This window comes from Pristiophorus japonicus, chromosome 14 (genome assembly GCF_044704955.1).
Source record: "Pristiophorus japonicus isolate sPriJap1 chromosome 14, sPriJap1.hap1, whole genome shotgun sequence".
NCBI lineage: Eukaryota > Metazoa > Chordata > Chondrichthyes > Pristiophoridae > Pristiophorus > Pristiophorus japonicus.
Window position 1 is genome coordinate 96183447 of NC_091990.1, and position 27896 is coordinate 96211342.

Consider the following 27896-nt stretch of genomic DNA (forward strand, 5'->3'; position numbering starts at 1 on the left):
TCACTCACAAATGAATGATTCATGTACGATTATACCAAGCAGCAAACTGCATATTGCAGATCAGCACAGTGATCCTCACAAACTGCTGGTTACACTGACACCTCGGAACAGATTCACACACACACTAGCGAGGTAAACCCTTCCCATCTCAGTACAGTATTCAATTTTAGCAGCATCTCCTGAACTCCCTGCTCTGCTGGAGTGCAGTGTAGTAACCCCTATTATTGGTAAATACATGCGAGAATAAAAGTCTCATTGGAAAGGGAAAGCAAGATGATAAGGGTTGATGTGCTATAAGCTCCACAACCATCAACACTGGCTTCACCCACAACGGGCCAGGAACTGGAGACCAACAACCAACAGTAAAAGGCAATGAAGGAGGACTGTATCTGGATGTCTCTAGATACCACAGTAATCAGCACAAACACTGCAAAGATTCAAACTAAAGAGGCTGAAATGACAAACCCACAGGTAGGCAAGGATCAAGTTTAGTCTGGGGAATGGAGTAGGGCCTCGTTCTCCTTTAGGAATCTCTCAAGTGGCTCCACCAATACTTTCTCCTCCCACCAGACTGGGTCCTGAAACAGGACCCGTTTAACAGGGTGAGGAAAATGATCCAAATTAACCTTTTTTCATTTCAACAGTGGAAAAAAAGAACTTGCATTTATACAGTACCTTGGGTGACCTCAGGAAGTCCCAAAGTACTTTATAGACAATGAAGTGTAGTCACTGATGTAAAGTAGAAAACGCGGCAGAATTTGCGCACAGCAATGGGATAATGACCAGATAATCTGTTTTAGTGATGTTAGTTGAGGGATAATTATTGGCCAGAATACTAGGGAGAACTCCCCTGCTCCTCTTCAAAATAGTGCCAGGGGATCTTTTACATCCACTATCTGGTTATTGTTAAGTTTTATATTTAATGCAATGTTTTGATATGCACTGCAACAGAATTAATTATACTCCTGTGCTTAGTATGATGTGATGTGGTACATTTTCATTTTGTAGGCTGCATGTAAAACGGCCACTGCAGATCAACCATATGATTCTTATTTTCATTTTCGTTGAATGGGAATGAAAATTGGATGATTTCTAAAACAGGCAGCAGATCATCAGCACCAGATTTACATGTTGGCAGCAAGTTCAAAATCTACCCCGATGTGTCAAATGATGTGTTAAGGGCCCCAAAATTTTTGTCATAATAACGGCAAGGCTAATAGCTCTCACCGATACTTCAGTGCAAATGCTGCAACTGTAGGCAAGGACAGATACGCAATTAAAGGCGGAAATCGAGAACCTGCTGTGGGAGATGCGCCACACAGCCTTTACCTTCCCGAACACGGCATCTCATTGTCTGACTCCCCTTTCAATTGCACTGAGGGGTGTGAAGTTCCTGGACTGGCACTGTAGATATGAAGTTTGAGTTTACTAAGTAAACTTGCCACATAAAGTTAAATCCAGTCATTTCAAGTCTAAATACCCTTTAAAGACCTGATAAGTATTAATTGCTGCCAGTCAACCTCTCTGCCACTGAAAATTTCACTACTACAATCATGGAGTTTCATCCCTTCATGTTTGAATTAATATTGGAGATTTTATTCAAATTAAAATGTTTTAAAAACGTATTCTTTTTGACTCTTTTTTTCCCTACTCCCTCTCTTAATCCAATCTTTCTTTCCTTCTCTTTCTATACCTGATTTGACATTTAATTCGTCATCTTGCACTTCCTCGCACTGTTAATTTTACAATCCTTCAATCTCATTGGTTAAGGACTCACAGTTGCTTACCCTGTGCACTCTGACCCTGTAAAGGACACTGCCCTATTTCCATCTCACACTTTCAGCATCTTCGTCGCCATTAAACGGACAAGAGCAAATCTAGCTAACGGCGGGTACTGTTCATTGACTGGTTACAGCAACCTTTGGGCCAATATCTGGTCTACCTCAATGGTTTAGTACCTTGTACTGAGCCATAAGTTAGCAGAAATTGCAATAGTCTTCAGCATCCCTAGGTTAGAGAGAAAGGGAGTGCGGAAAACAATTAACAGCCACAATTGCTGCTAATGACCATGATTCAGTGTAAGGACGTGCTGTGGTGTTCCCACAGTCAAATAGCCTGATGATATTCGCCACCTAGGCTCACACATGGACGTGTCGGAGGGCTGACCAGCTTCCGTGCAACTACACCATCGAGAGAGGAGAAAGAACACATATTAACTCACAGCCATTCCTAATTCCAGCAATAGCAAAAGAGTGGGATGTTGTAATTTGCAACATACACTTACACTGACAAAACAAATACCAACTAAAATGCAAAAAGTTACTGCGCACATGATTTTAAATCAAAAACAGTGGTGGTCAGTAAGGTCTGGAAAAGAAAACACAAATAAAGAAAATGGCAAATACAGTAGCTGACTGGATACGGGCAAGCTGCTGATTGCTGCCTCGGAACCGTCCAAGTTAATGACATGTTTGGAGGGATCTGTCTCCTAGGAGTCAGCCAGATGAATAGGGCACATTCTAGGCTCATAAATCTCTTGGTCGAGGAGCAGACTGGAACATGGGCACCTGTTGCTTCGACCAGAAAAACAAATTAGCAGCACCGTGGCTTTACATAAACCCATTGCTCCTGGCGCCTTCCTTATTTTTTTTATCTGCTCTGCAGTGCTGGGTGCAGCGAAGGTACAAGCAGGAGAGCAGCAGGGAGATTAATGTTACTCAGGGGGGATGAGACACCATTGTTACCCTCGTCTGCTGGAGGCATCACAGACTCCTTTTTTTTTCTTTTGGACTCCGAACTAAACTTAAGTCCGTGGCCTGCTGGCATCAGATGCTGAAAACTAAAGCTTTAAGAATTGGCTTTAAAGTTTCCTTCGCAAACTATTAATCTAAAGGTGAACTATTTTGTTTTTTCGGGGGGAGGGGGGGTAGATGGGAGGCGCGTTTGGGTTAAACTACATCTATTTTTCTCTTTTCGCTTCTGCCACAGTTATTAAACGCCTCTTATCAAAGTCACAAATAACATCCTATGTAATTGTGACAATGGTAAACTATCCTTTCTCATTCTTCTTGGCCTGGCTGCAGCCAGCAGCCTTTGACACGGCTGACCACATAATACTCCTCCAATGCCTCTCCACCATCGTCCAGCTGGGTAGGACTGCTCTCGGCTGGTTAAATTCTTATTTATCCAGTCGCATCCACAGAATGATCTGCAATGGCTTCTCTTCCTACTTCTGCACCATTAATTCTGGTGGTCCCCAAAGCCCCCTCCTATTTCTTATCTACATGCTGTCACTTGGCAACATCATCCGAAAGCACAGCATCAGGTTCCATATATACGCCGATGACACCCAGCTCTACCTCACCACCACCTCTCTCGATCGCTCCACTGTCTCTAAATTGTCAGACTACTTGTCCGACATCCAGTACTGGATAGGCAGAAATTTCCTCCAACTAAATATGGGGAAGACCGAAGCCATTGTCTTCGGTTCCCGCCACGAACACGATTCCTTAGACATCAACTCTACCCCTCTCCTTGGCCACTGCCTGATAGTGAACCATGCTGTTCGCAATCTTTAATATCATATTTGACCCAGAGATGAGTTACCGACCACATATCCGCGCCATCAGTAAGACCGCCTATTTCCACCTCTGTAACATCGCCCCACTCCGCCCCTGCCTCAGCTCATCTGCTGCTGAAACACTCATCTATGCTGTTGTTACCTCTATAGTTGACTATTCCAATGCACTCCTGGCCAGACTCCCATTTCCTAGCCTTCGTAAACTTCAGGTCATCCAAAACTCGGCTGCCCATGTCCACGTTTTTAAAATTCTCATCCTTGTTTTCAAATCCCTTCCTGGCTTCGCGCCTCCCTATCGCTGTAATCTCCTCCAGCCCTACAACCCTCCAAGATATCTGTGTTCCTTCAATTCTGGTCTCGAGAGCATCCCCAATTTTAATTTCTCCACCATTAGCAGTTATGCCTTCAGCTGCTAAGGCCCTAAGCTCCGGAATTCCCTCCCTAAACCTCTCCGCCTCTCTACCTTTCTTTCCTCCTTAAAATCCACCTCTTTGACCAAGCTTTTGGTCGTCTGTCCTAATATCGCCTTATGTGGCTCAGTGTCAAATTTTGTTTGATAACGCCCTGTGCTTCTCACACTTCCCCTGCCGTGGAGGAGCAATTGGTCCCAGCTTAATGGCCCCTGACGGCAGAGCAACTCAGATCAGGAATTTAATGGGAACGATGGAATCAAGCCTACAGCTTACTACTCCATCATCCACCATGATGGAATACCAATGCATTGCATCACATCAATGTAATACATTACTACTCCACGGTGGATGACCAGTGCAATGCACCATGATCAATCTCTGGGATAATGCACCACCGCATCCTGATAGATCGCTAGGGCAATGAGTCACAACTGATCACCGATACAATGCACCAGTGACTCACAACTATGGCAATGCACCACAAGAGAACATTAGGGCAATGCCCCACCCCATCACAATAGACAATTGCAATGCACCCATGATTGATCACCAGTGCAATGCACCACTCCATCACAATAGATCACTGGGGCAATGCATCACGGCATCACAATAGATCACTGGGGCAATGCATCACTGCATCACAATAGATTACTGGTGCAATACACCACGACTGGTCACCAGTGCAATGCAGCAGTGAATTATGATAGATCACTGGTGCACTGCCCCATCATTGATCACCAGTGTACCAGTTTAGGAGATAAATAGCAGCATTTCCAAGTATAGAAATTCCAGAAGTAGCAGAGATGTGAGTATGAGAAGCAGAACATCAAATATTTGATGTTGAACAGATACTAATTTTTCTAGCATCAGAAATATCCAGGTGGCCTTTTTGCATGTTTTATTTTACACACCATTTGTCCACCCATATTCCTACATTCAGATAGAAAGGTGACCCCCTTCCAGCCCAGTCCCATTCCCCCATTTGCCTAATAAATAGGGATCAGGCAGGTTAATTGCAAGCCCTGATCATCTACAGCGCTTAACACCCCAATGTTGCTGATATTATTGTTGTTTAAATGCCCAGCAACATCCTCGGAGAAAACTTGCCTCATGTATTTTCTCAGAGAGTGTCAGCAGTTATTTTAAACGAACAACAACAAGAGTGCGGGGGGGAGGGGGGTGCGGGGGCGGGGGGGGGGAATTATTTTTAAAGCTTTATATCGGAACCTAAATTTAGAATCGACATTGTGTTTTTAGTTGAGTAAGTCCGAAACTCCTATTACTATGAATGAGAACCCCCTCCAAACACCCAAAACACTAATTAAAAAATAGAAAATATACACTGCATATTTAAGATTCATTTAAATTAAAGTTATTAATGCCTTATAAAAAAATATATTTTCCCAATTTTTAAAAATTATGCCTTAAAATAAACTTACCGTTGTGGGGAGGGTTTTTAACAATAAAATATGTTTTCATAACTTTATTTTTAGATGTTTTTGTGTGTTTTAAAACACTTGCACCTGTAAAAGTAGGCTATGCGCCTGCTTTTTCAGGCGCAAGATTTTTGAGGACATTTATAAGCGTAAATATCGGAAATTTCCACTTACAAATGTCCTTGCTCCCGATCTGCGGATCATCTGTCAAGCTCCAGCTAGATAGATCGGAAAAGCCGGTTTTCAGCACATCGGAATTTCAGGCTCAAAAACTTTAACTTACCTTTTTTGCAGGTCTTCATACATACTGCTGTTTTTGGGGCTGCAACGCAGGCTTTTCTCGGGCGTTTTTTTCACCCAGACTACGGGTACCACCAAACGGCCAATTTAAAACAAAATCGCTTTTTTTCGTCTTGCACGATGACGGACCGCTTTTCAGCGGTATTTCAAAACTGTCGGTGCACAACTTTGGCCAATTTAGGTGAGCATCTCTTTGTCAAAAAAGTCAAAATATCGCCAAAAAATTGGGCGCAAAGCTGACCAATTTCTAGCCCTATAAGTTAATACCCAGACTTCGTTATATCGCAGCAATTATCTGTGATCAGCATCTAATTATAATTAAGGGAACAGAACACCAAGTCAATGAATATTTTAACTGTCTTGTTTCATCAGTACAAAGGATCTAAGGTGCATCGCATACATGCACCATCTCTTCAAAGTAACATCATTTGCCTGCTTCCAGATACATATTTAATGGGGAAGCGTTTTTTTGAAGGAGGGAGTGGCAGGAAATAAATGTGGCGTGTTTATTCAACGTTCGAGTGAAATCCATTGGGAGAAAGAAAACATCGTGGAATTGCCATGAAAAGATTAATACGCGCACTAAAATACTGCCTCTGCGGTTTGAAGTAACGTTATTTGGACTTACACAAGAACAAAGCCTCGCTCATTGTTCGCCCGGTATTGAGCGAAAGATGCAAGGATAATCAGCAGAGTAATGCAGGGTATAAACATTTAGAATTATCTGCACACAAACACACACCCACACGGAGTGTACGAGCTGTCCAACGTAAAGCAGCCAGAAGCAAAGTTGGAAGAAGCAAATGTTTCACTGTGACAGAAAGGATCAAATTAAATTTGTGGCAGGAAGGGACCTGATCCAATTTACGAGGGGAATGATTCGAGTGAAGGAATCCTACAACATGGGAGATGAAACCCACGCAGGCAGAAGGATCGCCCGATTTGATGGCGTGACTCGAACAGAAGTGATCCTGCCCCATGTGATTTGAATGGTGGCGGTATTGTGGTTTCACTCCCAGTAAACAGGATTGTCGCATGTGTACACCAGGAGTCTCATGTGTCCAGGGGATGTGATAAATATCAGAAGTTAAACCAAATTCCTGCCGTTACATCCAATTGTCTGAACTGCTAGAACGCCAAATTGCGGAGATTTGTTTTAAGTCTGAAGTTTGAGAGAGAATTTCCCCATTGTAGGGTTTCTTTTAAAACTCTGCATCTTCGTGATTTAAAACGAAATCCCAGTCTTCCTCCCCTTTCTTCTCTTCTGAAGGCGCTGTCTGGTTTCAGGCTGTAATTCCACTAACGCTAGCAGCCCTCAGTACTTTGTCCAAGTGGCCACGAGTGAGCCAAGACAAATTGCATATCATCCGTTGGGGTCGGTAACCTTTCCGAGGCCAGACATTCTGCGCCTGGCACAGAAGTCCCGCCCCGCAAGCGAAGTTGGGCTTACTGCCCCCAACAGGAAGTGGAGCACGATGTTCCGCGCTCCACTTCCTATCGGGGCGGGCTCAGGGGCGCTAAGTGCGGGCAACGCAGAGCACGACGCTGCCTCTCCTCATGGCGCTGATGCTCTCCACGGGCCCTCCCCTTCCGTTAAAGGGGAGGGGTGCTGCGTGCTCTGCGCGGCTTTTGATGGGCCATCGGGGACGCAGGGTACCAGGGTACCCAGCAGCAAAACAGAGTGCCGAGCTGCAAGATCGTGGCACGGACCCCGCAAAATCGGCAGAGGAAGGCACGACCAGCAAGTTGTCCAAAAAAAAAATGGCACCTCCTCTTTAAATTTCGCCCCTCGAGCGAGTGCGGTCCGGTTCACAACCCGCGAGGCTGGCATTGGCATCGCCCATGGCGGCTTCGTGGCACTCTGCCCAATTTCACAGGAGCCGATAGACACCACTTACCACCCCCGTGTAAAAATACTTACACAACCCATTAGCGCCCTCCGAAGGCGCTATTGGCAGGCACACAGCAGGGGAATTCCCCCGAGGAGTTTTGACAGGTTATTTAACCTTAAAGACTGTCACTGGTAAGCCCAAACCTGTCCTTGCTTAAAGTATATTTGCATATGCACAAACCTACACACCACACATAAACTGGAATTATTACAAGTGTCAGCCTTGACTCAGTGGTAGCACTTCTGCCTGTGAGTCAGAAGGTCATTGGTTCAAGCCCCACTTCAGAGATTTCAGTACTTAATCTAGGCTGACCCTTCAGCACAGCACTGAGGGAGTGTTGCATTGTCAGAGGTGCAATCTTTCAGATGCGATATTAAACTGAGGCCCAATCTGCCCACTTGGGTCGATATAAAATATCCTATGGCACTATTTGAAAAAGAGTAGTGAAGTTTTACTGGTATACTGGCCAATATTTAACTTCGCTAAAACAGATTATCTGGTCATTATCTCATTGCTGTTTGTGGGGTCTTGCTGTGTGCAAATTGGTTTCCATATTTCCCTACATTACAACAGTGATTACACTTCAAAGTTCATAATTGGCTGTAAAGCACTTTGGGATGTCCTGAGGATGTGAAAGGCGCTATAGAAATCCAAGTTCTTTCTTTCTGGACATGAGGAGCAGGAACCCTGGTTTATTTCCCTCGCAAGCCCAGATGCACCGAGATTAATTATAAAGCATAAAGTATTATCGGGTCAAGCACTCCATTGCCAAAACTGCTCGCTATTCAAAGATCATCCATGAATGCAAAGATAACCGGCGGCTTTGCTTCTTCTCCAGCACAAACCCTTAATCACGATCCTTGCCTCTTCCACCCTCCCCTCCAACAACAAGTGCGAGGAACTCATGGACTTTTTTGTCACAAAGATCGAGACCATTCGTTCAGCTGCTTCTACTGCTTCTCTCCCTTCCTGAGCCCACCGAGCCAAACTTCCTTTCAGCCCTAACCCTGAACTCACATCTTTCATTAGATTCTATCCCATCCCCTGCTTTGCTCCCTCAATCCTATTCCGACCAAACTGTTGATCACCAAACTTCTCTTCCTCGCTCCCATGTTAGTTGATATTGTTAATGGTTCGCTCTCCTCAGGTCCTGTCGCCCCCCCACCTTCAAATTTGTCCTCAAAAAACCCATCCTTGACCCCTCTGTCCTTGCAAACTACCATTCCATCTCCAACATCCCTTTCCTCCCCAAAGTCCTTGAACGTGTTGTCACCTCCCAAATCCGTGCCCATGTTTCTGGCACTTCTATGTTTGAATCCCTCCAATCAGGTTTCCGGATTCGCTACATTACTGAAATGGCCCTTATCAAAGTCACCAATGACATTCTTTGTGACTGTTATAAACTAACCATCCTCATCCTTCATGACCTGTCTGCAGCTTTTGACACAATTAACCACATCCTCCTCCAACGCCCCTCCTTAGTCAGCCAGTGGGCGGCACTGCACTCGCCTGGTTCCATTCTTATCTATCGAATCATAACCAGATAATCACCTGCAATGGCTTCTCTTCCCACTCCCGCTCTGAGTCTCCCAAGGATCTATCCTTGGCCCCCTTCTATTTCTCATCTACATGCTGCCACTCGGCAATATCATCTGAAAACACATCAGGATCCACATGTACATGGACGACACTCAGCTCTATCTCAGCACCACCTCTCTTGGACCCCTCCACTGTCTCATTTGTCAGGCTGCTTGACAGACATCCAATATTGGATGAGCAGACATTTCCTCCAACTAAATATTGGGAAGACAGAAGCCATAGTCTTTGGTCCCCACCACAAACTCTGTTCCCTAGCCACCAACTCCATCCATCTCCCTAATCACTGTCTGAATCTGAGCCAGACCATTTGCAACCTTAGAGGTGAGTTTGACCCCGAGTTGAGCTTCCAACCGCATATCCACTCCATCATCAAGACTGCCTACTCCCACCTCTGTAACATTGCCCGACTCCAACCCTGCCTCAGCTCATCTGCTGCTGAAACCCTCATCCATGCCTTTGTTTCCTCTAGACTTGACTATTCCAATGCTCTCCTGGCCGACCTCCCATCTTTCACCCACATAAACTTGTGCTCATACAAAACTCTGCTACCCGTATTCTAACTCGGACCAAGTCCAATTCGCCCATCACCCTGCTGACTTACACTGGCTCCCGGTCCTACAACACCTCAATTTTAAAATCCTCATCCTTGTTGTCAAATCCCTCCAGGGCCTCACCCCTCCCTAGCTCTGTAACCTCCTCCAGCCCAACAAGCCTTTGAGATCTCTGCGCTCCTTCAATTCTGGCCTCTTGCACATCCCCGAATTCAATCGCTCCACCACCGGCGGCCATGCCTTCAGCTGCCTAGACCCTAAGTTCGGGAATTCCCTCCCTAAACCCCTCCGCCTCAATACCTCTCTCTCCTACTTTAATATTTTTTTAAAACCTCTCTCTTTGACCAAGCTTTTGATTATCTGTCCTGATATCTCCTTCTGTGGCTCAGTGTCAAAAATGTTTTCACTGATTTCGCTCTTAAGCGCCTTGGCATGTTTTGCTACGTTAAATGTGTATAAGTGTAAGTTGCAGTTGTTGTTATATTGCCCTCGAATGTTTCCCCGGTTGAGATCAGCTTATTCCCAGAGCAATGATTGAACTCGCAGTGGCTCAGTACCATATCAGGAGAAGTGTGTGTCCAGTGAACCATTGGAGAAGCCCCTAAAATCTTGGTAAAGACTGCTGCAGTCCATAGAGTGCACTGCAGCACCTCAGTCACATTGCACAACTGCTCTGCTTTCCAAAACTTCCCATAGGGTGACATAGAATGACAATTTACAGCACAGAAACAGGTCATTCGGCCAACAATTCTATGCTGGTGTGTACACGCCACACGAACCTCCTCCCCAATCCAACAGATAATCAGGAAAACCGCCGTAGAAATTCCAAGAGATTTGCGTCCCGGGTGTTTGGCAGACAAAATAAACACGGACCAGGGAGAGTCAGGAATGGGAAGAGTGAGCAAGATCAGGATTTAAAAAAAAAAAAAATCGCTCATGGTTTGCAGAATTTTGATGGAATCGCCAAGATGGGGGAATTACCTCACAAAATCAGCATTTGAAATAAATCTCTGCAATTTGAATTCTAGCAGTTAAAAACAGACCCTCTGCCTCACATTGTTGTCTGTTCGATTCAAACCGTGGGTAACTAGTTTCTTTTTATAAAATAACTGATAACCCTTGACCTTTGAAACCACTGAAGCTGCCACCTTCTCTCTTCTATTCATCATCACGCAGTTAAAGCTCAGCCAAGAGATTCCATGGTCAGCCTTGGGTGAAATTAAGCAATTCCTTTGGGAAATGGCTGCACTGACCAGATGTCTTCAGCCAGGTCTAGGGAGAGACATTCGGCCGAGCAGGGGGGGGGGAGCGGGGGGCGGGGGGAAGCAGCTGCAATGCCTTCCTGGTTGCCGTGGAGACCAGCTTTCCCATCCACCCCGCAGCAGTGAGGAGGGGAGTAGCTGCCAGCTGCTGTCTCATTGCCACCGGGATAATAATGAAGTGGGAGGCTTATGGTTGGCCTGCTCCCAGACTCAAAAAAAAGAAAGGTAGAAAAAAAAATCTATCAGCAACCCCATGCCACCAACTCCCAGAGTCGCCGGCCGGTGTGACTGCTTGCTTTTGTTCAAATCCTCAAAGCACGTTTTCCTTCGGTATTTCCACAATTTCAGATATCGTCTGCAGCAGCAGGAGACCCCGGGATGAATCCACTCGACATTCTGCCCATGCAGGTTCGTTTAATTTGAAATGTTCCCCTTGCTCTCGCTGCGAAGTCAAACGGTCTTGGGAGCTTAATCCTCGACTTCCAGAGCTTTCTTTTGGATTGCGTTACCAGCTCCATTCTCAGTCCGCCATTTCAACAAAGTGTCCCAGGATTAATTAAACTCCCCTTCAAAGTCTGGAGTCCACCGGGGGTTTAACCCCTGCAGTAAAGTTAATCTCCTGCCTGTCAGGTCATTGTTAATGGGAGTGACCCTGTACAGTACATTGTCTTTGGAGGGTCGCTTGCTCCCCAACGCCCCCCACCCACAACCCCCACCCCACAACCCCCTCCTCACATTCTCCTCTTTGCTCCAAGTTCAAATGACTAATTATAGCTTTGTGAAGTTAATGATCAATTTATCAGAAACTTCAGGACACCTTTGAAGTCATAATACACCGAAGATGGAGAGCTGGGGGAGGGGAGGGGGGAGATTTAACATTTTAAGTTCACAGGAACTGGGGTTGGAAGAGGAGGGGGGAAAGACAGTGTTTAGAATTCTTACCCCCTCCTCTGACAACATATGCAGAATGGAGTCTTTTATTTAAAAAATATATATATAAATAGGCCTCTTGGAAAGTTGCAGCCGGTCACGCTGCTGTTCAGTGGCGCATCCCTCTGATAAACTACATCAGACAGGCTACTGAAGGCACAGCGCGCTCTCCGCTATCCCCAGACTCGTTCAGCCATGTATCATTAAAAAGTTTAAAATCCACATCCTATTGTGCCTTTGCTACGCCCAGTTTTTTTTTCCTCCTTTTTAAGCCAGATAATTACTACCATATCCAGCCTGTCACCACACTGAGAAGTTTATAAGTATGATTAGCTTCCCCTCCCCCTACCCCTCCAACCTTCATCTCCTCCCTCCCTTTGAAACCTGTTTCAGCCGGTTTACACCTTCAATGGGATATGAAACGTTATAACAGTTCAAACGTCTTTCGTCCGATTTCCCCTCCCCCCCCGCTCCCCGCTCCCCCCCCCCCCCTTCCCTTCATTTTGTCATTAAAAACACACGCCCAGCCATCTGAACTCCTCCAGCTTGTCTCCACGGGATGGCCTGGCCAGGACTTTCAAAAGAAACAACCAGTGTCTTGCTTGCCTCCAGCCAGACGCAGCCTGTTAATGAATGAGACTATAACCACAGTCCCCACTGATGCAGGGAGCACAGAGACTGGACCTGGTTTAAATAGGGGTACAACACCAAATGAGTCCGAGGATGTCCTATCATGCCAACCCTTCCACCTGTATCCCTGAACCATCGCTTGCATGGTTAACATGTTTTTTTGATATGACAGTGTGGGACTAAGGATGACGGATCTCAAAGTCCTGGGACTAAATTGATCCGAATGATTCCACAGTGCACCTTTGTAAAATAACATTCTTAAGATAGGGCTGTTGCTTACAATCCTGTCATTTATTGCCCATCCCTCGACTCCCTCGTGAGCCTTCTTCTTGAACCCCTGCAGCCCAGATGGCGAAGCTGCTCCCACAGTGTTGTTGAGGAGTTCTCCGATTTTGGCCCAGCCACAATGAAGGAATGGTGATACATGTCCAAGTCGGAATGGTGTGTGCCTTGGAGCATTACAAGGGGTGAACTCCATCACTTTCATCAGCCCAGGAATTTCTTATCGTCAGTTGGCTATCGTTGGAACTCCTGTGCTTGCCCTCACCCGCTATAGGCGTTTTTCAGACTGACCATGGTTGATCTTTCGTTGACTTGTTCAGTGCAGCAGCGGTGTCACAGCCTGCAGGCAGCGGATATCATTGGTTAACTCAAGGTGCCATTTCTTCCACTGGAGAGTCCCACTCCCCACTTACAGGCACTCAACTCCCCTCCATAAACCATTGGCACTTTCAGGAGGATACCGGCTCACTTAACCGCCGCCCAGCACTCGCTATTGGCCAATCAGGCAGCGCCGTCCGTTGTCAGTACGGAAGCAGGTTTTAACACCTGACTGTAGCCTAGGGATTACAGTCAATATATTCGCGGTCAAATACTTAATGCATCTGTATGAAGTATCTTTCTCAGGTGTCGGATTTAAAATAAACTGATCACCCCTGGGTTAAAATGAGGGGCAGAGGAATGTTTGAAAGACATTACAAATTCAGCTGCCAATGCTGGCCACAGTCATTTCTATGCTTTTCTGTTACACACCTCGCCCTCAATAAAAAGTTTTTAATTTATAACACTGTCTGTGACCAGTATTATAATGTCCCATTAAAACATGCTTCACGGAATATACACTATCTTCATCATAATGCTCACAGTTAAAACACTACAGACTAGAAATTTGTCTCGGGCAGTGGCATAAAGCGGGTGCTATCGGATCGACTGCCCGTTATACCTAGCGCCCGATAATCAGTTCCATTAACTGTGTCCCAATCATTGCTGTTGAGAGACAGACATCAAATGCACAGCTGAACAATGGTGGGATAGGTGCACTTTTGCCAATGTTACAGGACAGTCACCAAACACAAGGCTGAGTGACAGGGGTGAGAGGCACTATTTACCATGTTTATGTACTGTCACCATTCAGCATCTGCTGCGAACAAGCCTAGAAATGTAAATGCAAGACAGCACAGTGTATTCCTGTGACATCCATCACATTACATTCATTGTGCAATTTAATCGGAGCCCCGAGGACAATCTGATCTCCTTCCGCCCTCCGCTTCCCAAATGATAAGAGTAATTGGGGAGGAAACAGAAGGGCAGTGACTACCTTTAGATTAGGTTGATCGAATTGAATGTCCAGATCACAATGCACTTTGGGAAGGGTAGCTGGGCGTGGACTGGATTGCTCAGCCTGGCAGTAATTCAGCCTTTGACGTGAGGTATAATTCACCAGTGCCACATCAATGTGAATGTAACACAGAACCTTACAGCACAGAATCTGCTTCCACCTCCCTTTCAGGCAGTGCATTCCAGATCACAACAACTCACTGTGTAAAAAAAAAAATCTCCTCATCTTCCCTCTGATTCTTTTGTCAATGATCTTAACTTGGTGTCCTCTGATTATTGACCCTCCTGCCAGTGGGAACAGTTTCTCATTGGAAACCACCTGCCCCAGGAGTGATGGTTTCACACAACTACTGGCTCGACTCATGTGGATCTCCTTCATTGCGGCAGCCACGCAGGTAGGGAGAATATTTCCTGCTCAGCACACAGAGGTACTCACACCCACTCTCTTCCCCCAATGTCCCACTACAACTGAAGGCTGCCATTTACTTAAAGGTCCAGGAGGCACAGCCAAATCTCAGAATTCTAATTCATGGTGATTCAATAGGACGTCTACTAAGGGTGTGGAGTCAATGTGCCGGGTGAAACCTTCTATTGGCAAAGCCATTTTGGAGATGAAAAGAATGGCTGTACACCCAACCTGCAAATCATAGATTCAGCACTGAATATGTAAAAGGTTAAAAAACCAAAGTCTAAAGGCACTCACACAACAGTCACCTCTTCAACAGAGGTGTGAAAAGTAAAGGACTGAGAAAGAGACAGAGAGAAAACTCTCACCTCTGGGGAATAGTCAGGAAGTCAGTCACTGACTTTCTTTCCTCCCAATGAAGTGATAATGAGCTGGCAACAGTAACATTATCACTTTTACAGGATGAAGTGTCGACTTGCACAATAATCAACTACTTCCTGTCTTGGCCCTTTCATTTTAGGGAAAGCTAATTTCTTTCTCTTTCCTTTATCGCCATGCTATTCTATAAAAACAGGGCCTTCTATGAACTGAAGCACATCTATACACCTCCCTCACAACACCCACAGGACAGGACCACCCTACAGAAACACATCTATACATCTCCCTCACAACACCCACAGCATGGATTTGTGAAAGGGAAATCATGCTTGACAAATCTTCTGGAATTTTTTGAGGATGTTTCCAGTAAAGTGGACAAAGGAGAACCAGTTGATGTGGTATATTTGGACTTTCAGAAGGCTTTCGACAAGGTCCCACACAAGAGATTATGTGCAAAGTTAAAGCACATGGGATTGGGGGTAGTGTGCTGACGTGGATTGAGAACTGGTTGTCACACAGGAAGCAAAGAGTAGGAGTAAACGGGTACTTTTCAGAATGGCAGGCAGTGACTAGTGGGGTGCCGCAAGGTTCTGTGCTGGGGCCCCAGCTATTTACATTGTACATTAATGATTTAGACGAGGGGATTAAATGCAGTATCTCCAAATTTGCGGATGACACTAAGTTGGGTGGCAGTGTGAGCTGCGAGGAGGATGCTATTAGGCTGCAGAGTGACTTGGATAGGTTAGGTGAGTGGGCAAATGCATGGCAGATGAAGTATAATGTGGATAAATGTGAGGTTATCCATTTTGGTGGTAAAAACAGAGAGACAGACTATTATCTGAATGGTGACAGATTAGGAAAAGGGAAGGTGCAACGAGACCTGGGTGTCATGGTACATCAGTCATTGAAGGTTAGCATGCAGGTACAGCAGGTGGTTAAGAAAGCAAATGACATGTTGGCCTTCATAGCGAGGGGATTTGAATACAGGGGCAGGGAGGTGTTGCTACAGTTGTACAGGGCCTTGGTGAGGCCACACCTGGAGTATTGTGTACAGTTTTGGTCTCCTAACTTGAGGAAGGACATTCTTGCTATTGAGGGAGTGCAGCGAAGATTCACCAGACTGATTCCCGGGATGGCGGGACTGACCTATCAAGAAAGACTGGATCAACTGGGCTTGTATTCACTAGAGTTCAGAAGAATGAGAGGGGACCTCATGGAAACGTTTAAAATTCTGACGGGTTTAGACAGGTTAGATGCAGGAAGAATGTTCCCAATGTTGGGGAAGTCCAGAACCAGGGGTCACAGTCTGAGGATAAGGGGTAAGCCATTTAGGACCGAGATGAGGAGAAACTTCTTCACCCAGAGAGTGGTGAACCTGTGGAATTCTCTACCACAGAAAGTAGTTGAGGCCAATTCACTAAATATATTCAAAAGGGAGTTAGATGAAGTCCTTACTACTCGGGGGATCAAGGGTTATGGCGAGAAAGCAGGAAGGGGGTACTGAAGTTTCATGTTCAGCCATGAATTCATTGAATGGCGGTGCAGGCTAGAAGGGCTGAATGGCCTGCTCCTGCACCTATTTTCTATGTTTCTATGTTTCTAGGACAGGACCACCTTACAGAAACACATCTATACATCTCCTTCACAGGATAGGACCACCTCACAGAAACACATCTATACATCTCCTTCACAGGATAGGACCACCTCACTGAAACACATCTATACACCTCCCTCACAACACCCACAGGACAGGACCACCCTACAGAAACACATCTATACATCTCCCTCACAACACCCACAGGACAGGACCACCTCACAGAAACACATCTATACATCTCCTTCACAGGATAGGACCACCTCACAGAAACACATCTATACATCTCCTTCACAACACCCACAGGATAGGACCACCTCATAGAAACACATCTATACATCTCCCTCACAACACCCACAGGAACACATCAATACATATCCCTCACAGGACAGAACTACCTTACAGAAAGGTTTCCAAACAAGCTTCAACTTGCCGAGTGATTATAAATGCCCTCAAAGTGACATATCTGCATGTTTCCTTATAGCCATGTTTTTTTAATCTATAGCAGTGTAAAGGACAATTAATTCATTGCAGAAATCTCTAAGCTGTCCAGATCTAAACTGACACTGGAGTTAAGACATCCCACTTCGGAACAGGGAGGGGGCAATGATCTCAGAGTTCCCCATTTAGATGACAGCAGATGGCCACTAGTATAAATTGGTAACTGGACTGACCACCTGAATTCCTTGCTATACAGTACATGCCCATTTATTTCCAACTAACCAGAAGAAATCACTATATCAAATGTTTCAGTTGCACATACAGTGCATATAAAGTGTGCGCACACACAGTACATGTGCAAATCTATTATATATTAAATTCAGTATGTGGGGTGTATGTTTTATCAAAAACTTTGATGGGAACCGTTTCCTTATAAGCAATCCTATTATAGTGTATGTAGTACCAGTTACACCTGTAGGCAGGCAGTGCTGTGCTAGGATTTTCAATGTTAGCTGGGGGGAGGGAGGGGGATTACACCTTGTATGTCACAGATTCGTCGAGTCTGTGTCACACATAGGTTTTATAATACCTTTTCACATTTTAGATCATCATTCCTCTTTCAAAAATTAAAATAAGCATACTGATGTTTTAATTTTTCGACCCTCATTTGATCTCCCGCTGCCTGCTTGCTCAATCGATGACATCTCATAATATGGCCTCGCCATCGCTTGAGCCTTCCGTTTATAATTTTGAGCGAGCCTGAGGCTATTGGCGTTCCCCTTGGATTTCTTCTTTTATATATTTTGTGATGTTTTAACAGTAATCTGCAGGGCTATTGGCATGGCTGCTCATTCTCTTCCCATGAGCCTTCCCTCCTCCAAATATTTCCCAATGCTGCCACTGTAGCCATGGCTGCCCCACAGGGATGTTTCAGGATGACTCCTTCAGTGTGATGGGCCCTCTATTGCTCCACAATATGGATTTTCTGCCTATCTGGGAACATCAACAATGTGAATATTGACAATAGAACATCTCAGGACAGGGTCCAAGGCCCAACCACCTTCAGCTGCTTCATCAATGATCTTCTCTCCATCATAAGGTCAGAAGTGGGGATGTTTGCTGGCGACTGCACAGTGCTCAGTTCCAATCGCAGCTCCTCAAATAGTGAAACAATTTGTGCCTGCATGAAGCAAGAACTAGACAACATTCAGGCTTGGGCCAATAAGTAGCAAGTAACATTTGTCAGGCAATGACTATCCCCAACGAGAGAGAATCTAACCACCTCCCCATGACATTCAATGGCATTACCATCATCGAATCCCGCACCATCAACATCCTGGGGGTCACATTTGATGAGAAGCTTAACTGGACCAGTCACATAAATAATGTAGCTAGGAGAGCAGGTCAGAGCCTGGGTATTCAGCAACAAGTGACTCACCTCGCGACTCCCCAGAGCCTTTTGATCACCTACAAGGCACAATTCAGGAGTGTAATAGAATACTCTCTACTTTTCTGGATGAATGCAACTCCAACAACACTCGATACCATCCAGGACAAAACAACCCACTTGATTGACACCTCATCCGCCACCTTAAACATTCACTCCCTCCACCATCGGCACACCGTGGCTGCAGCGTGTATCATCTACATGATGCACTGCAGCAACTCGCCAAGAATTCTTCAACAGCACCTCCCAATCCCATGACCTCTACCACCTAGAAGGACAAGGGCAGCAGGCGCCTGAGAACACCACCACTTCCAAGTTCCCCTCCAAATCAAATACCATCCTGACTTGGAAATATATCACCATTCCTTCATTGACACTGGGTCAAAAGCCTGGAACTCACTCCCTAACAGCATTGTGTGAGTACCTTCACCACATGGACTGCAGTGGTTCAAGAAGGCAGCTCACCACCAACTTCTCATGGGCAATTAGGGATGGGCAATAAATGCTACCCTCATCAGGGATGCCAACATCCCACGAATGAATTAAAAAAAACAATTCCTGGATGAAGACTTGTGGTACCAGGTCTCAGTATAATAATCTGAGACTGTATTAAGCACTGCGCTTTCAGTCTTCTGCCAGCCATGGCTCAGAGGTAGCATTCTTGCCTCTGAGTCAGAAGGTTGTGTGTTTCAAGTCCTACTCCAAAGATTGAGCACGTAATCCAGGCTGACATTCCAGTGCAGTACTAAGGGAGCGCTGCACTGTCGGATGAGACGTTAAACCGAGACACCATCTACCCTCTCAGGTGGATGTAAAAGACCCCATGCCACTTTGAAGAAGAGCAGGGGAGTTCTATCCAGTATACTGGCCAATATTTATCTCTCAATCAACAACAGATTACTTTGTCATTATCAGAGTGCTGTTTGTGGGACCTTGCTGTGCGCAAATTGGCTGCCATTTCAAAAGTACTTCATTGGCTGTAAAGCGCTTTGAGATATCCTGAGGTCATGAAAGGCTCTATATAAATGCAAGTCTTTCTTTAGATTCACACATGAAGAACGGGCACTCAAGTAAGGTACCAGAGAGCTACTGATTTCTTCAAATCTTTACGCTAGAAAGGGCCAGTGGAAAGGGCGTTTGGAAGAAAACATGAACAAAAGAAGTTTATAAAGGTTACAATCATCACAGTGGCAGATTTGGCACATTTGTCCGTCCAGCACCAAGCGTGGTGCAGTTTGCAGGAAAGGCAAATGCGTGAAATTGGAAAAACCCTGCAGGATGAGCCGAGCTCTTTGCCCAGGTTCCTCGTGTGAATGCCTAACATTCAAAGCTCCCCACTGGGAGCCTGAATTCCCCACATTATCTTTGTAAACCCTTTAAAATATGATCTAATATTTAATAAACAAAGCACACGTAAAGGTAAAACTAAAGAACAACCTGTTTATGTTGCAAAATTGTTTTTGTTCAGCGAAGTCCAAACAAATTCATTTATTTTTATAATAAAATTTACCTGCTGGAAATAAGTAGCTTGAAAACATTCCCGGGCAATATTGCTGCGAGTGCATGTTCCATTTGGATTCTGATATTTAGCATTTAGAAACTCACTTTATCAGATTCCACATTCTTTTACTCCATTTGAAGCCAGAAAACGAGATGCAATTTGCATTTTACTCGATAATAATGCACCAAGATTACACTAAATGCACAAGATCTCTTGGGAAATGGCTGGTCTGGTTCCAGCCACTGTGCTGGCGACAGACCCCAGCCCCTGGGGCAGAGGGAGCCCAGACAGACACAGATGGGAAATGGCTGGGAAGAGACAACGAGGTGCACGAAACTCGAGACGTGACAGCTCCTTCACCTGCACAAGACAAAAGGCTGGCTTCCAGCGAGAGCCATGCTGCAATTTTTTTTTTAAAAAGAAGTCCTGTAAAGCTAGACTCTGTTTTACATCTCTACCGAGTTTTCTTTATCTTATGGGTGAGACGTTAAACTGAGGCCCCGTCTGCTCTCTCAGGTGGATGTAAAAGATCCCATGGCACTATTTCGAAGAAGAGCAGGGGAGTTATCCCCAATAACTTGGCCAATATTTATCCCTCAACCAACATCACTAAGGCAGATTATCTGCTTATTATCACACTGTTGTTTGTGGGAGCTTGCTGTGCGCAAAATCGGCTACCATGTCTCTTACATCACAGCGGTGACTACACTTCAAAAATACCTCATTGGCTGCAAAACGCTTTGGGACGTCCTGAGGTTGTGAAAAGTGCCATACAAAATATTTATTTTTATTTCCACTGACTAGCTGCCGACTGGCTACCACCCGTTTAACACTATCGCACAAAGTCACAATCTATCCGTGACAATATGTGAGTTGCGAACATGGATTTGAACACCATTGTATTCCCACGGGCCAGCAAAATAGCATTCGATCTAACAATTTGTAAATCTCCAACAACACACAGCGTGGAAATCCGAGGTTGCATTGGGACAGTGGAGAGCTAACGAAGATCTCCCTGTGCAAGGCGTTAAACTAATCACTGACCCCTTACTAAAGTATAGACCTGCCTATGTGCAATGTAGAGTAGCTTCTAACCCAGTGAAAATTTTCCTGGCTTAGCATTGGGAATTGCAACAGAGCGTTGAAAATATTCAGATCTTGTAAAAAAGGACTATCACCTCAATTATGTACTAATGTCATAGCATAAACCTTTTGACGGTATTTGAAAGTCATCGCTTAACCTGGAACATTTTCTGGTTGGAAACCGTCTTGCCATGTTGGCATCTTCAAGTGTTTAGCTACCACCTGTGCAAAAAAACATACAGAAGAACTTATCTTTTTATTTTTGTCAACTGTAAAGTAGCCAGCACATGCAGTTTGGTGCCTCTGATTCTGCCATGGTGTTGGGGAGGTGGAAGAAAATCAGGACCAAACCTCTTCCAATACTCATTTTTATCTTTTTTATTTTTCTCCCCGCCTGAAGGCATTGACTCTCACAGACCAACAGCCTACCAGTACCTCACCTAAGTGCTCATTCTTCATGTGTGAGCCTCGGGGGAGAGGAGAAGAAATGGGGAGTGTTGCAGGATATTATACCATTAAGGACATCACAGCCAGCAGATCCTGTCCTCACTCGACATCCACACATATGTGCACACTTCCCAGCAGTTACCAGATAGCGACCACAAGCAGGAATCTCGGCCAATTTCTCAACTCCTAGCAAGGCACACTTGTGTTATTAAGGGTGCTATAATGCAACCTATCAGTTTGAGATCAGGTAACTCAGCACAGACAGAGAATTGAACCAGTGACCTTTTGGTTTAACGTTGAAAAGTTGGCCTCTTTACCCAATATCAACAGTAAAATAAAACCCTATATAGGCTAGAATTTCCCCAGCCTAACGAACAAAGAAATGGCAGACCAATTGAACAAATACTTTGGTTCTGTCTTCACGAAGGAAGACACAAATAGCGTTCCGGAAATATTAGGGGACCGAGGGTCTAGTGAGAAGGAAGAACTGAAGGAAATCCTTATTAGTCAGGAAATTATGTTAGGGAAATTGATGGTATTGAAGGCTGATAAATTCCCAGGGCATTGATAGTCTGCATCCCAGAGTAGTTAAGGAAATGGCCATAGAAGTAGTGGATGCATTGGTGATCATTTTCCAACAGTCTATTGACTCTGGATCAGTTCCTATGGACTGGAGGGTAGCTAATGTAACACCATTTTTTAAAGGGAGGGAGAGAGAAAACGGGTAATTATAGCCTGACATCAGTAGTGGGGAAAATGTTGGAATCAATTATTAAAGATGAAATAGCAGCGCATTTGGAAAGCAGAGACGGGATCGGTCCAAGTCAGCATGGATTTGTGAAAGGGAAACCATGCTTGACAAATCTTCTAGAATTTTTTGAGGATGTAACTAGTAGAGTGGACAAGGGAGAATCAGTGGATGTGGTGTATTTGGACTTTCAAAAAGGCTTTTGACAAGGTCCCACACAAGAGATTGGTGTGCAAAATTAAAGCACATGGTATTGGGGGTAATGTATTGATGTGGATCGAGAACTGGTTGGCAGACAGGAAGCAGAGAGTAGGTATAAACAGATCCTTTTCAGAATGGCAGGCAGTGACAGGGTTCAGTGCTGGGACCCCAGCTATTTACAATATACATCAATGATTTAGATGAAGGAATTGAGTGTAATATCTCCAAGTTTGCAGATGACACTAAGCTGGGTGGCGGTGTGAGCTGTGAGGAGGATGCTAAAAGGCTGCAGGGTGACTTGGACAGGTTAGGTGAGTGGGCAAATGCATGGCAGATGCAGTATGATGTGGATAAATGTGAGATTATCCACTTTGGTGGCAAAAACATGAAGGCAGAATATTATCTGAATGGCGGCAGATTAGGAAAAGGGGAGGTGCAACGAGACCTGGATGTCATGGTGCATCAGTCATTGAAGGTTGGCATGCAGGTGCAGCAGGCGGTGAAGAAGGCAAATGGCATGTTGGCCTTCATAGTTAGGGGATTTGAGTATAGGAGCAGGGAGGTCTTGCTGCAGCTGTACAGGGCCTTGGTGAGGCCTCACCTGGAATATTGTGTTCAGTTTTGGCCTCCTAATCTGAGGAAGAACATTCTTGCTATTGAGGGAGTGCAGCGAAGGTTCACCAGACTGATTCCCAGGATGGCAGGACTGACATATGAGGAGAGACTGGATCGACTGGGCCTGTATTCACTGGAGTTTAGAAGAATGAGAGGGGATCTCATAGAAACATATAAAATAGTGACAGGACTGGACAGGTTAGATGCAGGAAGAATGTTCCCGATGTTGGGGGAGTCCAGAACCAGGGGTCACAGTCTAAGGATAAGGGGTAAGCCATTTACGACCAAGATGAGGAGAAACTTCTTCACTCAGAGAGTTGTTAACCTGTGGAATTCTCTTCCGCAGAGAGTTGTTGATGCCAGTTCATTAGCTATATTCAAGAGGGAGTTGGATATGGCCCTTACGGCTAAACGGATCAAGGTGTATTGAGAGAAAGCAGGAAAGGGGTACTGAGGTGAATGATCAGCCATGATCTTATTGAATGGTGTTGCAGGCTCGAAGGGCCGAATGGCCTACTCCTGCACCTATTTTCTATGTTTCTATGTTTATAATACATAGACATGAGCTCTAGCAGTGACCAGTGTCCTAACCTCTGTATTACGCACATAGACAGGAGCTCTGTGACCAGTGTCCTAACCTCTATAATACACAAAGAGAGAAGTTCTATCAGTGACCAGTGTCCCTTATCAGTGACCAATGTCCCTAACCTCGATAATGCACACAGACAGAGACCATAGTTCTAATGTGTACATGTTATCCTGTATATAATCTGATGTGACCATAACTCTATTAGCGTTAAAAGTTCTTACTGAACCTGAAGTATGAGTGAGGTCCATTCATTGTATTAACTATGAGAAAATAATTTAATTAACATGAAACAATGGAGAAGTTATATGAATAACATGTGCGCTGATTCAGTACTGAAAGGTCCCCCTCAATCAAGAGCTCCCTCGATTAGCTTTATGTACAAGTTGTTGTTTGTGTTAGTGTTCAGGATATACAAAGATTGTGAAGATATTTGTTGAAACTGCCTTGATTTCTCAAGGGATGTGCTCTGCAATATGTGATCCCATTCTCCCAGTAAACTTCATGATTTCAGTGTACACGGTGGAATCTGCTAATCCCTGCCTCAGCTACCTCTGCCCCTGCAATGCATACACCTGTTTACTGGTGTCTAAGCAGCACGCAGAGTGCCGAAGACTCACACGAGACCGTTTCTTGGATGGTGTAGCAAATCACTGCTGCAACATTCCCATTTACTTCACAGCCAAACACGATTCTTAGATCAGAGTTCTGGAGGACAATTCACTGCCACAAATCTTTGCTTTTATTCTTATTGGAGGTGATGTTATTAACGACCATTGGCTCAGTGAATGGAAAAGTGCTGAACTGGAGGACAAGTGCAGTATCAGCGTCGTCTGATTAAAATCCCAGACATTTGTACAACTGGAATAGAGATGGCGCCACCTAGAGTATTTGCAGTTTGAAGAAAAACTAATTCTGTAATTTTTTTTCAGCTTCAAAACTGAAGAGATTATCTGTTCTTAAGCCTGAGCCTTTTACTGACTTGGACCTGTGTCTCTTTGTTCCGCTCTCAGAATTTAGCTTGAAGTATTTTTCTGAGCCTACCTTTTCCACACCGTTTACTACCTTAAATACTTCTGAAAGGTCATCTCTCAGACACCTCTTTTCAAGGCCCAAGTTACTCCAGTCTCTCCTTATAATTCATCGCACAGACTCTAGGGTTCGGCTTTGTGGCTCTTCTCTGAACTGCCTCCAAGTCCTGAACGTTCTCCCAGTGTCCTGGCCAACATCCCTCCCTCAGCCAACATAAATGAACTGCTCATTCATCGCTTTGCTGTGCGGAAATTGGCTGTTGCGCTGGCCTACATAGCAACAGTGGACCGCACTTCAAAAGGAACCCACTGGGGCTGTGGAGCATGTTGGGATGTCCCGAGGATCGGGCACTCTTTAAATGCAAGCATACACTTCATTAAATTTCTCTTTATTTGTTCAGAGTTCGTTTAGCCTGCCTCACAGTTCCTGCTCACTCGTGTCAAAGTTGGTAATTTCACTCGGTTGATCGCTCGTTTGGGAGAATGTCAGCTGTGGCTCAGGGGAAACACACTGTTTAAGTCCCACTCCAGGGACAAAAAAAATCTCAGCTGACACTCCAGTGCAGTGCTGAGTGCTACACTGTCGGAGGTGCCATCTTTCGGATGAGATGTTAAACCGAGGCCCCGTCTGCTCTCTCAAGTGGACATAGAAGGTCCCATGACACTATTTTGAAGAAGAGCAGGGGAGTTATCCCTGGTGCCCTGGCCAATATTTATTCCTCAATCAACAAAACAAAAAAACAGATTATCTGATCATTGTCACATTGTTGTTTGTGGGAGCTTGCTGTGCGCAACTTGGTTGTCATGTTTTCCACATTATAAAAAAAAAAGTACGTCATTGGCTGTAAAGTGCTTTGAGCCATCCGGTGGTCGTGAAAGGCGCTTTTTAAATGCAAGTCTTTCTGTTGTCTTTAGCATTTCCACAGTCCTCTATGCCTTTCTGGCCACCCTTTAACATTTATTTGCTGCATGTATTATATTCACCCCAGTGAATCCCTTCATTTGTCTCTCTGCATGATTTGTAGAGGCCAATTTTACTTCTGATTAATTCTTCAACCCAGCTAACTATGGGTAGTCAGCAAGAGCGGCACAAGTGGAACTCTTGCCCAGTCTCACAATCAAGTGATGAGTTTACAACACAGTCTGTGGTGTGACTGGCTGAATGTACCAGTGCATGCACAGACAGTACTTTTCTACGCTGCAATCCAGTTTCTAGCCGGTTTCTCAATGCATCAGTTGTTCCCGACCATTCCCGCCCACTCTTTTTTTTAAATGTAAGTGGCAAGTACAAAATCATTTTTGCCATAAGTATAAGATATTTGTCATATATTATATTAATTTTATATTCTATTTGTCATCAATGTAAGACAGCTAATAAATCCAACAAGGAATTCAGGAGAAATGTCTTTACCTAGAGAGTGGGTAGAATGTGGAATTGGGTACCACAAGGAGTAGTACAGGTGAATAGCATAGATGTATTTAAGGGGAAGCTTAAAGTACATGAGGGAGAAAGGAAGGTTATGCCGATAGGGTGAGAAGAAGTCGGATAAGAGGAGGCTTGTGTGGAGCATAAACACCAGCCTAGACTAGTTGGGCTGAATGGCCTGTTTCTGTGCTGTACACTCCATGTAATTCTATGTAACTCCATTATCACTGCATCATATGACTACCAGAATGGTAGAAGGTGAACTAGATGGACCTTGGTCTTTTTTATGTCTCACAATTCCTGTGTCCCTAGAATAATGCTAGTCTACTTTATGTTTCTTGATCCTAGGGATGCATCTGTCCTGCTGGCTGCTTCAAATTTGTAGCACAGCACATCCATACAGCAGTGTTTCAGCAACTTGCAGAGAGGGGAGGGCTCTGCAGGAGACCAATTAGACACAAAGCCTCAGTTTTAACACTGTACAATCCTTAAATGTGACAACAATGATCCCCCTCAGCTCCATCACATCCACAACTTTTTAAATATTTCATTTTGTTTCTGTGTAGTTTAATTTGGAAAGTTTAGGAGATATAACTTATTTTTTAATTATTATTTTTTTTAAATTAAGATTCAGGGTCCTTACCAAAATGTACCCTCCCCCCAATCTCTCTCCATCAAGGACCATTCTCCAGGAAACACAGCAAGTTGACCAAGCTCCTGCTCCCAGACCTCAGCCAATGCTGCTCTCTGCAAGTGTGTCACATTCCCGGAGGAGAATTCCCTTCCATTTGCCAACTGTCCCTCGCTTCCTCTGATACTGAAAATAACAGGGATTTGCTGCATTGGTAGAAACCTCCATCCTTCTGCTCTGTTTTACAGTGTTTTAAATGCTGCCAACGTGTGCACTTCAGTTACAATGAAGTCGCGAGCTGCTGGCCAGCCACTTAAGGCTTGGATGATTCCAAGTATCAGAGGAGAAATTATGTGCTAGCTTTGACTGAGCTGAAAAACACTCCTTTCTGCTCCAGGAGTTTCTCCATGTACCCAGGACCTTCTGCAAGCTTCTCTCCTTAAACCCCCAGCCACTTCTCTCCCCCAGTCCCTTCCCCGCCTTCAACCTCCAGCCCCTTCCTCCCTTCAACCCTCAGCCCCCTCCTCCCTTCAACCCCCGGCCCCTCCTCCCGATCAACCCCCAGCCCCTTCCCCCCCTTCTCCACCCAGCCCCTCTTCCCGATCAACCCCCAGCCTCTCTACCCCTTCAACCTTCAGTCCCTTCTCCTCCAGCCCCTCCTCCTCTTTCCCCCCTTCAACCCCTCGTTCCCCTTCAACCCCCAGCCCCTTGTATCCTCAGCCATTCTCTCCCTTTTGTCCTTCCAATGGTTTGTTGTTTTTTTGAATCTTTGCAACCTTTTCAGCTCTTCCTTCTATTCACCGCCGACTTCCTAATTCACAACAACGGTGCATTTGGTTCATTTTTATGCTAACTTGATTCTGACTAAAATTGTTTCTCTCTTCCCGCTCCCTCGAAGTGCAGTAAATTTGAGAGTTCCTAAAACATAATTTAAAATCATTCATCATTATTTTTTTATGATTTATAAGTACCGCGGAATTTATGAACAGGCGTAGTCCATTCAGCCCCTCGGGCCTGCTGTACCATGGCTGATCCACACCTCAACTCCACTTTTGTACCTTTAATCCATATCCCTTGATACTCTTGTCTAACAAAAATCTATCGATCTGTCTTGAAATCGCCAATTGTTCCAGCATACACTGCCTTTGGGG

General features: G+C 44.9%; 1 protein-coding gene across 2 annotated transcripts in view; it reads right to left on the reverse strand.

Annotated features, from left to right (window-relative positions):
- Positions 1-27896, reverse strand: part of LOC139279437 (potassium voltage-gated channel subfamily KQT member 1) — an 838442-nt gene that overhangs the window by 566094 nt on the left and 244452 nt on the right. The window lies entirely within an intron of this gene.